Genomic DNA, 11,238 nt, shown 5'->3' on the forward strand with positions numbered 1-11,238 from the left:
TAGCATTTAATGTAGAATATTCTGCAATATTTAGTACATTACCCGTTATAAAGAATTTATCATTTATGCTCACCGTTATACATTCTTCAACGACCCTCATAATTGACACTAAAGAAGGGCATGATCCTAGGACCTTATTCCCTAGGTACAACTATAAATAATGAGTTTTGTTATCATTATAAGGTACACGATTTTTTTGGCAACTTAAGCTATAATCTATCCAAAGCTCTATATAATTTTATCTTCTTACTTTTAGATTTTATTACTGTTGTTCCCGGAAGCCTCACTCCCGGAATTATTATTTCTGCTATTTCATCTTCATATCAATGCTAAGTATTATATATTATTTTCTTCAATTCTTTTATTATTTCAGGATCGAATTAATTCGCTTGTTTAAAAATCACGTATAAATTCAACTGTATCGTTTTACGGATAAACAGTATGATGTGTCACTTTTCCTCAACAACTTCATAAACTAACAAGTTTAACATTAATACTCTCTATCTCTATTCCCTCTACATTCTCAAGAAAATAAATTTCAATTTCAATAAAGAATAAGCAAGAAGGAAATCATTTTGATTCCTTAAAGATTGAGTGGATGTTAAGGCTTAGCTCATCTCCCAAGGTTCTTACCAAGTATAACATTATTAGATTTATCTAAGGGAGGTAGCATGCGATTTGAATAGAAATGATGATAAAATATTGACTAAAAAGGGTTTTTCAATTATATCTAAGAATACCACTACATAGGTTAACCTTAATTAAGACTAGGTTCATTCACATATGCAATGCCAGTGTATCTAAACAAGTGGATACCTAATTAAGATATGCAATTTGTCTATTATTAATGGACAGAAGCTATGAAATATATATAAATAAATAATTTGTTGCACGAAGCTCTGAAATGATTCATCTTTATTTTATTGAGAGTTGGCTTTAGAATAACTTAATGTTGCTAGCCTGTCTTTGCATCATCTGACCTAAAATGTATATATGAATGAGTTGCCGAGAGTTTAGATGTGAAGCAATTTGTGTCTTCTCCTAGCTAGTTGAAAAATGTATACATTTATGGTTATATACGTAAACTAATCTTTTTTTATTCTATATATTATTCGGATTTGACTATTGAATCACTTCGAAGTTTTGCCTACTTTTTCTAAAATATATTATTTAAAGTAAGCCATGTGGTCAACTTGACAGTTGACATTTAATTTAATTTTTTTGTTGTATAATTGTACTTTGTGTGTATTAGCATTTTCCTTCTATTGTCCCAGTATATATGATCTATATTTCCTGTAGTGGTAAGTGGTTATCTAGGTTTCGACGAACTTCCATATAATTTATTACGTGCACTAATATATTTTAGTTCCAACAAAACTAAAGAAAAGGTAAGATATTCTGACCGTTAACCTAATCATATCACGAAGAAATTCCGCGATCTTTTTTTAGGAGGGACAATAATATAGAAAAACAAATGAGCTTTTAATTGTTAAATCTTTTTAAATAGGAAAACAATGAGAAGGAAGTTACGTGCTGTATTTGCAACTTCACTCTACTATAACCATCAAAGATTTTGGTGAAGTAGTAAGTATTCATCCATCCATAATCAAATGTCTCGAGTTCTAGTCTTCCAAATGGAATCTTTAATAGGAAGTGTTTTACTTCCTCCCCCATTTTTGGGTGCAAATAGATATTACTCGAGCCCCAAAGCACATATTAGTTGAATTAACCCAAAACTAATAGTACAAAATACCAAATGAAAAGCGAAAAATCACTTCACTGTGAGAAGTTGAAAATGACTTATTCAGTTAGGTGCCTATGAAGGTAGGGCTTTGTGTTTGTATTTTAGTAGGGATTAAATATACTTTGTTTTATAAGATTTTATTTGGAACATCTTTTTCTTTTGCTTTGGACAATTGGGTGGGTTCTAATAGATTTGGCCTTCTCTTTCCGATGGCTACATTGCCGGTGTGATTTGTGCGACTTCAACTTTATCATCATTAAAAGTTTTTTTTTTCATCACTGTACTTGTTTCTATAATGTTTATCGACAATACCACATGTAAAATTGTTATATATTCTGTTAGCAACTCATATTTTCTCCCAAAAGAATAATAATAATATTCTTTTGTTATTATATAGCGAATTTATTAACAAGATTTGGACTTCTCTTAATACTAGTATTTTGAGAAAACCAAGATGATTTTTGAATCAATCCACTTGTTTGTTAGTAGTTGTTATCTATGTACTACGGCCATGCCTTTTGAAAAACTGATGTTTTAAACGATTAAAACTATAACGTGGTACGAGGATAAAGAACAAAGTATATTGCTAGTCCTTCTCTATTTTTCGTACTTTAGATGGTCGGTCATTTTATAATTTGACACAACTCAGCCTGTGCTTTCTTTTTCTTTTTGACGAGTCTAATGTGGCTAAAAGGTCATAAAAGCACAAAAACAATGCTTCAAGCTTCAACTACTCTCTCATTTGTTTGACGTAGAAAATACAAAGCAAAAACAATGTAAGAATCACTCCTAATAACAAACTTGCAAAATGAATTTATTAATCGTAAAGAGATTTGTTGTTTTTGACTCCGCTTCACCTTAATTATTATTTGAACAAGTAAAAGTTCGTCCCTCTGCTGTAGATGAGAATATGGGATCTCTTATTGAAGGAACACACGATAATCTAAACACATTAGATAGCGCGTAAATCGTAAAACATGAACTTATTTGTTTTTCGTGAAGCGGAAGCAAAAACGGATGAAACGTAGCTGGAATTACTGGTCGGCGGTGGTTGTCACGGTGTGTTGGAGCAACCCCTAATTCCACAGTCTAAACCCTAGTTTGATTGTGGGAGAAACTAGCATGCGAAAAATACCGCTCTTCGTATTTTTAATGTACACACTAAGTGTACTTATATAGTGAATATATGGTTAACTAATAACCTTATTGGGCCTTAGAGCACCTCTTATGGGTGGACCCAATATTTCTTACATCTCTCACTCACACATAATGGGAGTGCTCATCTAGCCTGAGCAACATATTCTCAACTCATCTCCTCAATCATTCATACAGGAAAGTAGACCGTACGACCATCATACTGTGAGAGCTAAGAGCTATACATCTATTAGGAGTATATAGCCTCTCATTGAGCGCAAACCTGCAAGTAGATCATAAAGTATGCAATATCCTAGATCATATAAATCACATTTGATATAGTCTCAAAATCTCATATATCATTATTTCTTGTATTCACAATCATAACTCATAAGTTATAATTGGTGCAATAGTGAATACAAATAAATGAGATTCCATCAATGATCTTCCTCTTCTCACGATTTCCATAGCATTAGTATGACTGCTTTTCTAGTTAAGCTCCGCCAGACCTATTAAACCCCATGTTTTCGTACGTTAAAGTTTCGTCATAAGTTAATCGACGTAATTTCGAGAATGAGATTATTTTGGGATTATAAGTATTATGCTATTTCAAATAAGTGATGAGTAATTTCGTGAAGGTGATAGGGTAAGTAAATATGAGAAAACGAATTTCGTCAAAGTTTGTCATGTTGGGATAAAATACGGCTCGAGCTAAAATACTCGATATTTATGGACTAGTAACATACAAGGTACCATATGACCATGATAGTAAGATGTATAAGGTATGTTAAAAGTGGGTAGTATTTTAAGTAATTTGAGATAATTCTTAATTATGTGGGTAATTGATAAATTATTGGTTAGCGGGAGATTAATTAAAATTTAGATAATTAAAGATTGCAGATAACTTAGCCCTCCAAAAAACGTGGCAGCATCCCCCATGATTTTTAAAGTGACTACTAGGTCTTACATAGGTGTCAAATTTAGGGAATTAAATGGCTTACTCATCTAATATGTGGGCCACACCTATTATAATAACTTTCTTACAACTAATGCTATGTCTTACTTCCTAGTATCAAAAGATCAAAAAATTAAAGAGATGAGTTTGAGGTACTGGTCGAAATTTAATCCCTCAAAAAGCAAATATCCCATATCAAATATTACAATCCAAAGTGACATATGCATTGAGATCAAAAGGTGTATGCCTAGATATCAGATGAGATGTAAAGGGCAAAATATGGGATTGAAAGATTGATTTTACAATCAATGAGCATTGGAATATAACGGTCAGTTATGTGTTTGTGGTTGTTGTAATTCTTTGTGTTTGAGCAGCCACTAGCTCAGAAGGGAATCAGAAGCTTCATTTGGGGTGAAGATTTGTCCAAATTAAACACTGTACTTAGAGGTTAAATGCTATTTAAAGAAGTACAGTGCAACCTTTTCCAAGAATATCATACAGATTTTTTCCTACTCTAGGTATTTTAAGGCTATCTCTTCTTTCTTTTGGCATGATCTATACGACAAAAGGGAAACGAGCAAATGCATAATTTTCATAAATTACTCTATTCATAGAAATACTAGAAATGATTATATTCTTGATTCCCCATGTGTCATATTATTCTATCATCTATTCATGTGTCTTAGAAAAATATGTAAGTTGAAAAAAAAGTTTACTTCATAGGATTACTCAAAGGTATAATGGTCTTATGAAATTCTGAAAGATTTTATTAACGTACTTTTTATGCATTGCATTCATATACATTGACCCATGAACATATGACGTTATAAACGCGTATATATGTATATATATGCATATGGGATATGGAAAAAGATTATGGCGTTATATACGCACCACCACCTGATCAGCTGGTATACGTTGGTGATTTGCCCACAGTGGCCAAGATGATATGATGGGATGCCCTCAGAGGCTTGATAAAGTTATGAACACATATACCCATGTATGGTATGACATTTATACGTATATGCATGACATTTTAAATATTAAAGGATTTCACATAGCTATTCAGATTTACATGTCGACTCTTTTACTCTATGTTTCTCTCATGTCTATTGTTTACTGATTTTTATTCCTTACATACTTTGTACTGACGTGCCTTTTGCCTGGGGACACTGCATTTCATGATCGCAGGTCCTGATAGATAGGTCGAGAGTCCTCTAAGTAGGCTATCAGCTCAACGGAAGGTGTTGGTGAGCTCCATTTGCTCTAGAGTTGCTTCTTTGGTCAGTATAATTAGTATATGTATTGATTGGTATGGCGGGACCCGATCCCGACCTTTATGATATTATGCATTCTTAGAGGCTTGTAAACATATGTCCTGTACGTAAAAGATTGTATGGTCTTGTCGGCCTATATTTAGTATACGAGTGATCATTTGGTCTTATAGGCCCGCATGTCTTATATATAAGTTGGTATTACATGTTTCATTCTAGTTATCCAACGGTAGCCTTTCTGTCTCATTTACTTTTGATATCATGATACAAAAAGATACTTTATATTGGCACTCAGTTGAGTAAGGTACCGGGTGCCCATCGCGGCCCATCGGTTTGGGTCTTGACAAGACCGAATCTATGTTCATGGTCTTTTGGAAACACACTAAGATAGATAACATTACACTAAGTCTCAAGTATCTGATCAGAGTCTCTAAGGGTACAAAATCTTGAGCTATCATAAAGCTCTGGGTCTCACACACCAATAAGTTGAGAATGGACTTATGTTAACCCAATTGGTTGACATTAACATACATGGTATGAAACATGTGCTACATTATTTTCTCCCTTTTCCCAAGGAGTATATGTCTTTATCTCATAAAGAATGTTGTACAGATGATATTTAGACACTATAAGTATCTAAATTTGAGTTCTTTGATCTACAATCTCATTTTTAACTCACATCTAGCTCACAAAGTAGACTAGGTGAACGTTTTTCACCCCAATGATCTTATGTCATTGTTTAAGGGACATTCTAATTTTAAGAGAATATCTCTCAAATTATCCTTATGGTAATTTTGCTTAAAACCATGTCTCATCTCCTCACATCACTAAGATAAGGAGGCGGTTTCCTGTGTGAGAAGGCCACCCTCATGTCTACTCGACATACTTATAAAAAATGAACAAAGAATGTACATAACATTCAATAATAAAAATATGGATGTATGTAAATTAACTTTATTGATAATAAAAGAACATCAGTTTGAGAACACGAGAAAATAAATAATAAAATAAAGTATCTCAGAGTCTACGCAAGCCTTGAGACCTAGTGTGTCTCACAAATGTATCTCTAGACAAAAGCTTGGTCAATGGATCTGCTAACATATCTTTTGTAGACACATACTTCACATTCACTACCTTGCATCGAACCATGTACCTCACATAGTTATACCTGATATCTATATGTTTGGTTTTACAATAAAACTTTGGGTCCTTGGTAGAGGATATTGCAGCCTCACTGTTACAGTAGCCTAATACTGGTTTAGTATTTTCAGTAATATCCAACACGTGCTCCAAGAACTTTTTCAACCAAACAACTTCTTATGTTGTTGATGCCAGAGCCACGTATTCGACTTCCATCGTAGATAATGATACACATGATTGTTTCTTACTACTCCATGATATGGCCCCATCACTGAGTAAGAAAACCTAACCTGAGACATACTTTCTCTCGTCTAGATCTCCTTCATGGTCAGCATAACTGTATCCAACTAATCGCAGATCCTTGCCACATTGATAACAAAGGGCATAATCAACAATTCCCTTTAGATATCTCATGATCCTCTTTACTGCTTGCCAATGTGCTAAACCTGGGTTGGTCTGATATCTACTTACCAAAACAACTGCTTGACAGATATCAGGTATAGCGCACACCATAACATATATTAGACTTCCGACTGCGCTCCTATAAGGAACTAGACTCATTCTTTCTGTCTCTTCAGGAGTCTTAGGACACATCTGACTTTCCAAGGTATGGCCTTTACTGATAGGAGTTTCAACTGGGCTACTATTTTGCATATTAAATCGTTCAAGAACTTTTCTAATGTATTTCTCTTGTGAGAGATACAATAGGTTTTTTGGACGATCTCTTGAAATCTTAACTCCAAGAATATATGCAACTTCACCCATATCTTTCATCTCAAATTGGGATGATAACCATGACTTTATCTCGGTTATAAACTCCATATCATTTCCAGCTATAAGTATGTCATCTACATACAATGTTAAAATCACAAGCTTGTTTCTTGATCTCTTGTTATAAATGCAATGGTCTTCATCCATCATGGTAAAACCATTGGATACAAAAATATTTTGAAAGCGTATATACCACTGCCTTGAAGATTGTTTGAGGCCATAAATAGACTTCAAAAGTCTACAAACCTTTTGATCGTGGCCCTTTTCAATGAAACACTCAAGTTGTTCTATATAGATTTCTTCATATAGCTCTCCATTGAGAAAGGCAATCTTTACATCCATCTGATGTAATTCAAGATCTAGGCTTGCAACAATAGCTAGAACCAGGCGAACGAGGTAAATCGTACAGCAGGCGAGATTCGTAGTCTATTCCTTCTTGTTGTGTATACCCTTTCACCACCAGTCGAGCCTTATATCTCTCAATTGTGCCATCAGCCTTGAGCTTAATTTTGAGAATCCATTTTCTCCCAATTGCTTTGCATCCTTAAGGGAGGTCAACTAGTTCCTAAACTTTGTTGACTCTCATAGACTCCAATTTATCTTCCGTTGTTTTTGTCCATTTATCCTTAGAAGGGCATTAGAGATCCTCTTTTACATTTTTATGCTCGTTTTCTTCTTGTAAGAGCATCATAAATAGTTTTCCGCCTTCAACATCAAATCGTCGGTGGGGAATCTTTTTACGAGAACCACGTCTTACTTGTGATTCATCATTGTTCCCATTTGGACCAATATTGCTCCCACTTGGATCAAGATCATTCATCTTTCTCTCACTTGGAACAAGATCTATGACCATCTCACTCCTACTTGGATTAAGATCCATTTGGTCACTTCCACTAAAAGTAGAAGGACTATTCTCATTCGCATCTGATGATGAATGAGGTCTTTAATGAGAAACTAATTCATCATCTGCTAAAATTCTCCCACTCGAATTAAGTGATCCTTGTACTTCTTGATCCATTAACTCAAATAAGGTTAGGTGTTGACCTACCTCTCCCTTCTTAGGGAACTCATCCTCTAAGAATGTGACATCTCGTGATTCAAACTCAGTTACACTCCCACTTTCTTGCTGACCTATAAACACATAACCCTTTGAGGTTTCAGAGTATCTTATAAAGATACTTTTCTTTACTCTCGAGCCCAATTTGCCATATTTGTGAGAGGAATCATGTGTATAGGCAACACAACCCCAAGGTCTTAATACACTTAGGTCGGGCTGTCTTCCAGTCCATAACTCATATGGAGTGGTAGTAACTGATTTTGTAGGCACTCGGTTGAGTACAAAGGTGGCAGTAAGCAACGCATCACCCCAGTAACTAATTGGGAGGTTATCTTGTGCCATCATTGACCTAACCATTTCTAGGAGCGTTCTGTTTCTTCTCTCCACAACACCATTTTGTTGTAGAGTATTTGGGATAGTCAACTGATGAACTATTCCCTTTTCATCACATAAATTATTAAACTGAGTTGATAAATATTCACGACCATGATCAGTTTGAAGAGCTTTTATCTTCTTGTCTAATTAATATTCCACTAAGCTCATATAGCTTTTGAAGTAACTTATTGCTTCTCATTTGTGGAAAATCAAATAGACATAACTGAAATGGGTAAAGTCATCAATAAATGTGATGAAATAACTTTCTCCATGCCTAGCACTAACATTCATAGGCCCACAAATATCCGAATGGACTAATTGCAAAGGATATTCGGCTCTAGTCGCCTGACTAAAAGGTTTTCTTGCATATTTTCTAGCTAGACAATTTTCACAAGTGGACAATTCCACATATTCAATGCTGGAAAGCAAACCTTGTTTTGCTCACCTTTGCATTCTTTGTTGGCCAATATGACCAAGTCTAGCATGCCATATGTTTACATCACTATCATATTTATGTGAAGAAACAAATATAGTAAAACTAGCATTATTATTAAATAAATCATAATCCAAATCCATAATAATTAAACCTCCGGTCACATGACCAAAACCAAATAAAGTTGAACCAAAAGTCAACTTGGCAGAATTGCGATGACAAAACAAGTCAAATCCTAACTTAAGCAAAACTGAAACTGAAATAACATTCCGGAGAATTGTTGGTGCAAAGATAACATCATGTAGTATTAGGTCATGACCACCACACATGACTAACTTGCATGTACCGATCCCTTCAACAACAACTTTATTGTTGTTGCCTACATATATCCACTTTGCTCCACGTGGAACTCGCCGAAATTCAACAAAGGCACCGCGTTCCCAAGCTATGTGGTCTGTTGCTCCTGTGTCTACAATCCACAAAGGATTAGATTCAGTTAGAAAAATAAAACTATAAACACAAAGTTCACTAATTCGAGCATCGTGAAATACCTTTCTAGGAGGCTCAGAGCAATCTGTAGCATAGTGACCCTTCTTGTCACAATTATAGCATTTTACTTTAGCAACTTTCACACGTTTGGGACGTTTGTTCTTGACTTTTTCAGTCTTTGCTCTTTTAGCAGGCTGAACTTGAGGTGGCCCTGTCTTCTTTCCCCATTTCATTTTCTTTGAATCACTCTTGGTTTTGGAGGTTGTTGCCATGTGCGACTCAGCTATTGGCTTTGCAACCTCAAGTCGTTCCTCCTCTAACTCAAAGTGTCTCTGGACATCTTCCAGAGTTGACTCATTATAGGTCAAATGCATTTTCATATGATCCCAAGAACTAGGTAAAGATCGCATGACAGCTTGGATTTGTTGTTCATCAGTCAACACATGACCAACATCTTTCAACTCCCCGATCATATTTGTCATTTGCCTCAGATGTGTTTTCATTGAATGTTCTGGGCGTTTCTTATATGAGTCAAATTTGATCGTTAATTATCTCAGCTTTGCAGTGGAACAGGTTCCAAACCTTTTCCTCAAAGCATTCCAAAGATCCATAGCTCTTTAGTGATCCTTAAACTACCTTAGAATGTCATCATCTAAGGTGCTCAACAACGTAATGCGAGCAATGAAGTTCTTTTTCTTCCAACTGTCATAGGCTTCACGCTCACGCCTATGCTGAGCAGTGTTGCCTTCCTCATGTTCATTCATAACATTGTTGATGGCCTTCAGGAACACACGATAATCTAAACACATTAGATAGAGCGTAAGTTGTAAAATGAGAACTTACTTGTTCTTCGTGAAGCGAAAGCGAAAACGGATGAACCATGGCAGGAATTACTGGTCGACAGTGGTTGTCACAGTGTATTGTAGCAACCCCCAATTCCACAGTCTAAACCTTAGTTTGATTGTGGGAGAAACTAGCGTGGGAAAAATACTGCTCTTCGTATTTTTAATGTACACACTAAGTATACTTATACAGGGAGTATTAGGGTTAACTAATAACCTCATTGGGCCTTAGAGCACCCCTTATAGGTGGATCCAATATTTCAGGTGATTTGCAGCCATACTCTATATTTATGCCACCTTTTAACCTATACCCTATTTTTAAAAACTATTAATTTTGTAACCAACTAACAAAAAATCCGTAATAATATGACCATTATATGCCTTCCAAAACATATAAAAGATGCATCACGCATACCATATTCAAATTCCAGATCGCCTCTGTCTCTCCTCAGATCGCCTCTTGCAAACCAGATTCAAATTCCAAATTCAAAATTACAAAATACATTGTAAGTACTCAAATTTATCTTCAAAATTCAAAATACTTTTTGAAACTGATTGGTTTCATGATATATATTTTCTGATTGATTGATTAAAGTTGTTTGACGGATGAACTCTTCACTGATATGCTAAATTTGCATTCTAAATCTGTTTCACGTTGAATTCTAACATTCTAATCCGACAAATTCAAATATGCTGAAGTTTTCCACTACATAATATGCTGAAATTTATGGTTTATTTGCTAAACAACCTGAGTTTTTACAAATGCTGAACTATATGTCTTGTTTATTTGCTAAAAAAGCTGAAGTTATTTAGTTCATCTTTTAAAATATCAGCAAAACGAGCTGAAGTTTTAAAGTATTTACACCTTTAGCAAACCTTCAGCAAAACTTCAGCATAGGTGCTGAAGTTTTTTATTTAATCTTTAAAAACTTCAGCAAAACGAGCTGAAGTTTTCCTCCTACTGGGTAAAAAAAATAAACATAAATTAAAATTACATATTGCACAAAAACTTCAGCATAGGTAA

The sequence above is a fragment of the Nicotiana sylvestris genome, chromosome 11 (genome assembly GCF_000393655.2).
Source record: "Nicotiana sylvestris chromosome 11, ASM39365v2, whole genome shotgun sequence".
Lineage (NCBI taxonomy): Eukaryota > Viridiplantae > Streptophyta > Magnoliopsida > Solanales > Solanaceae > Nicotiana > Nicotiana sylvestris.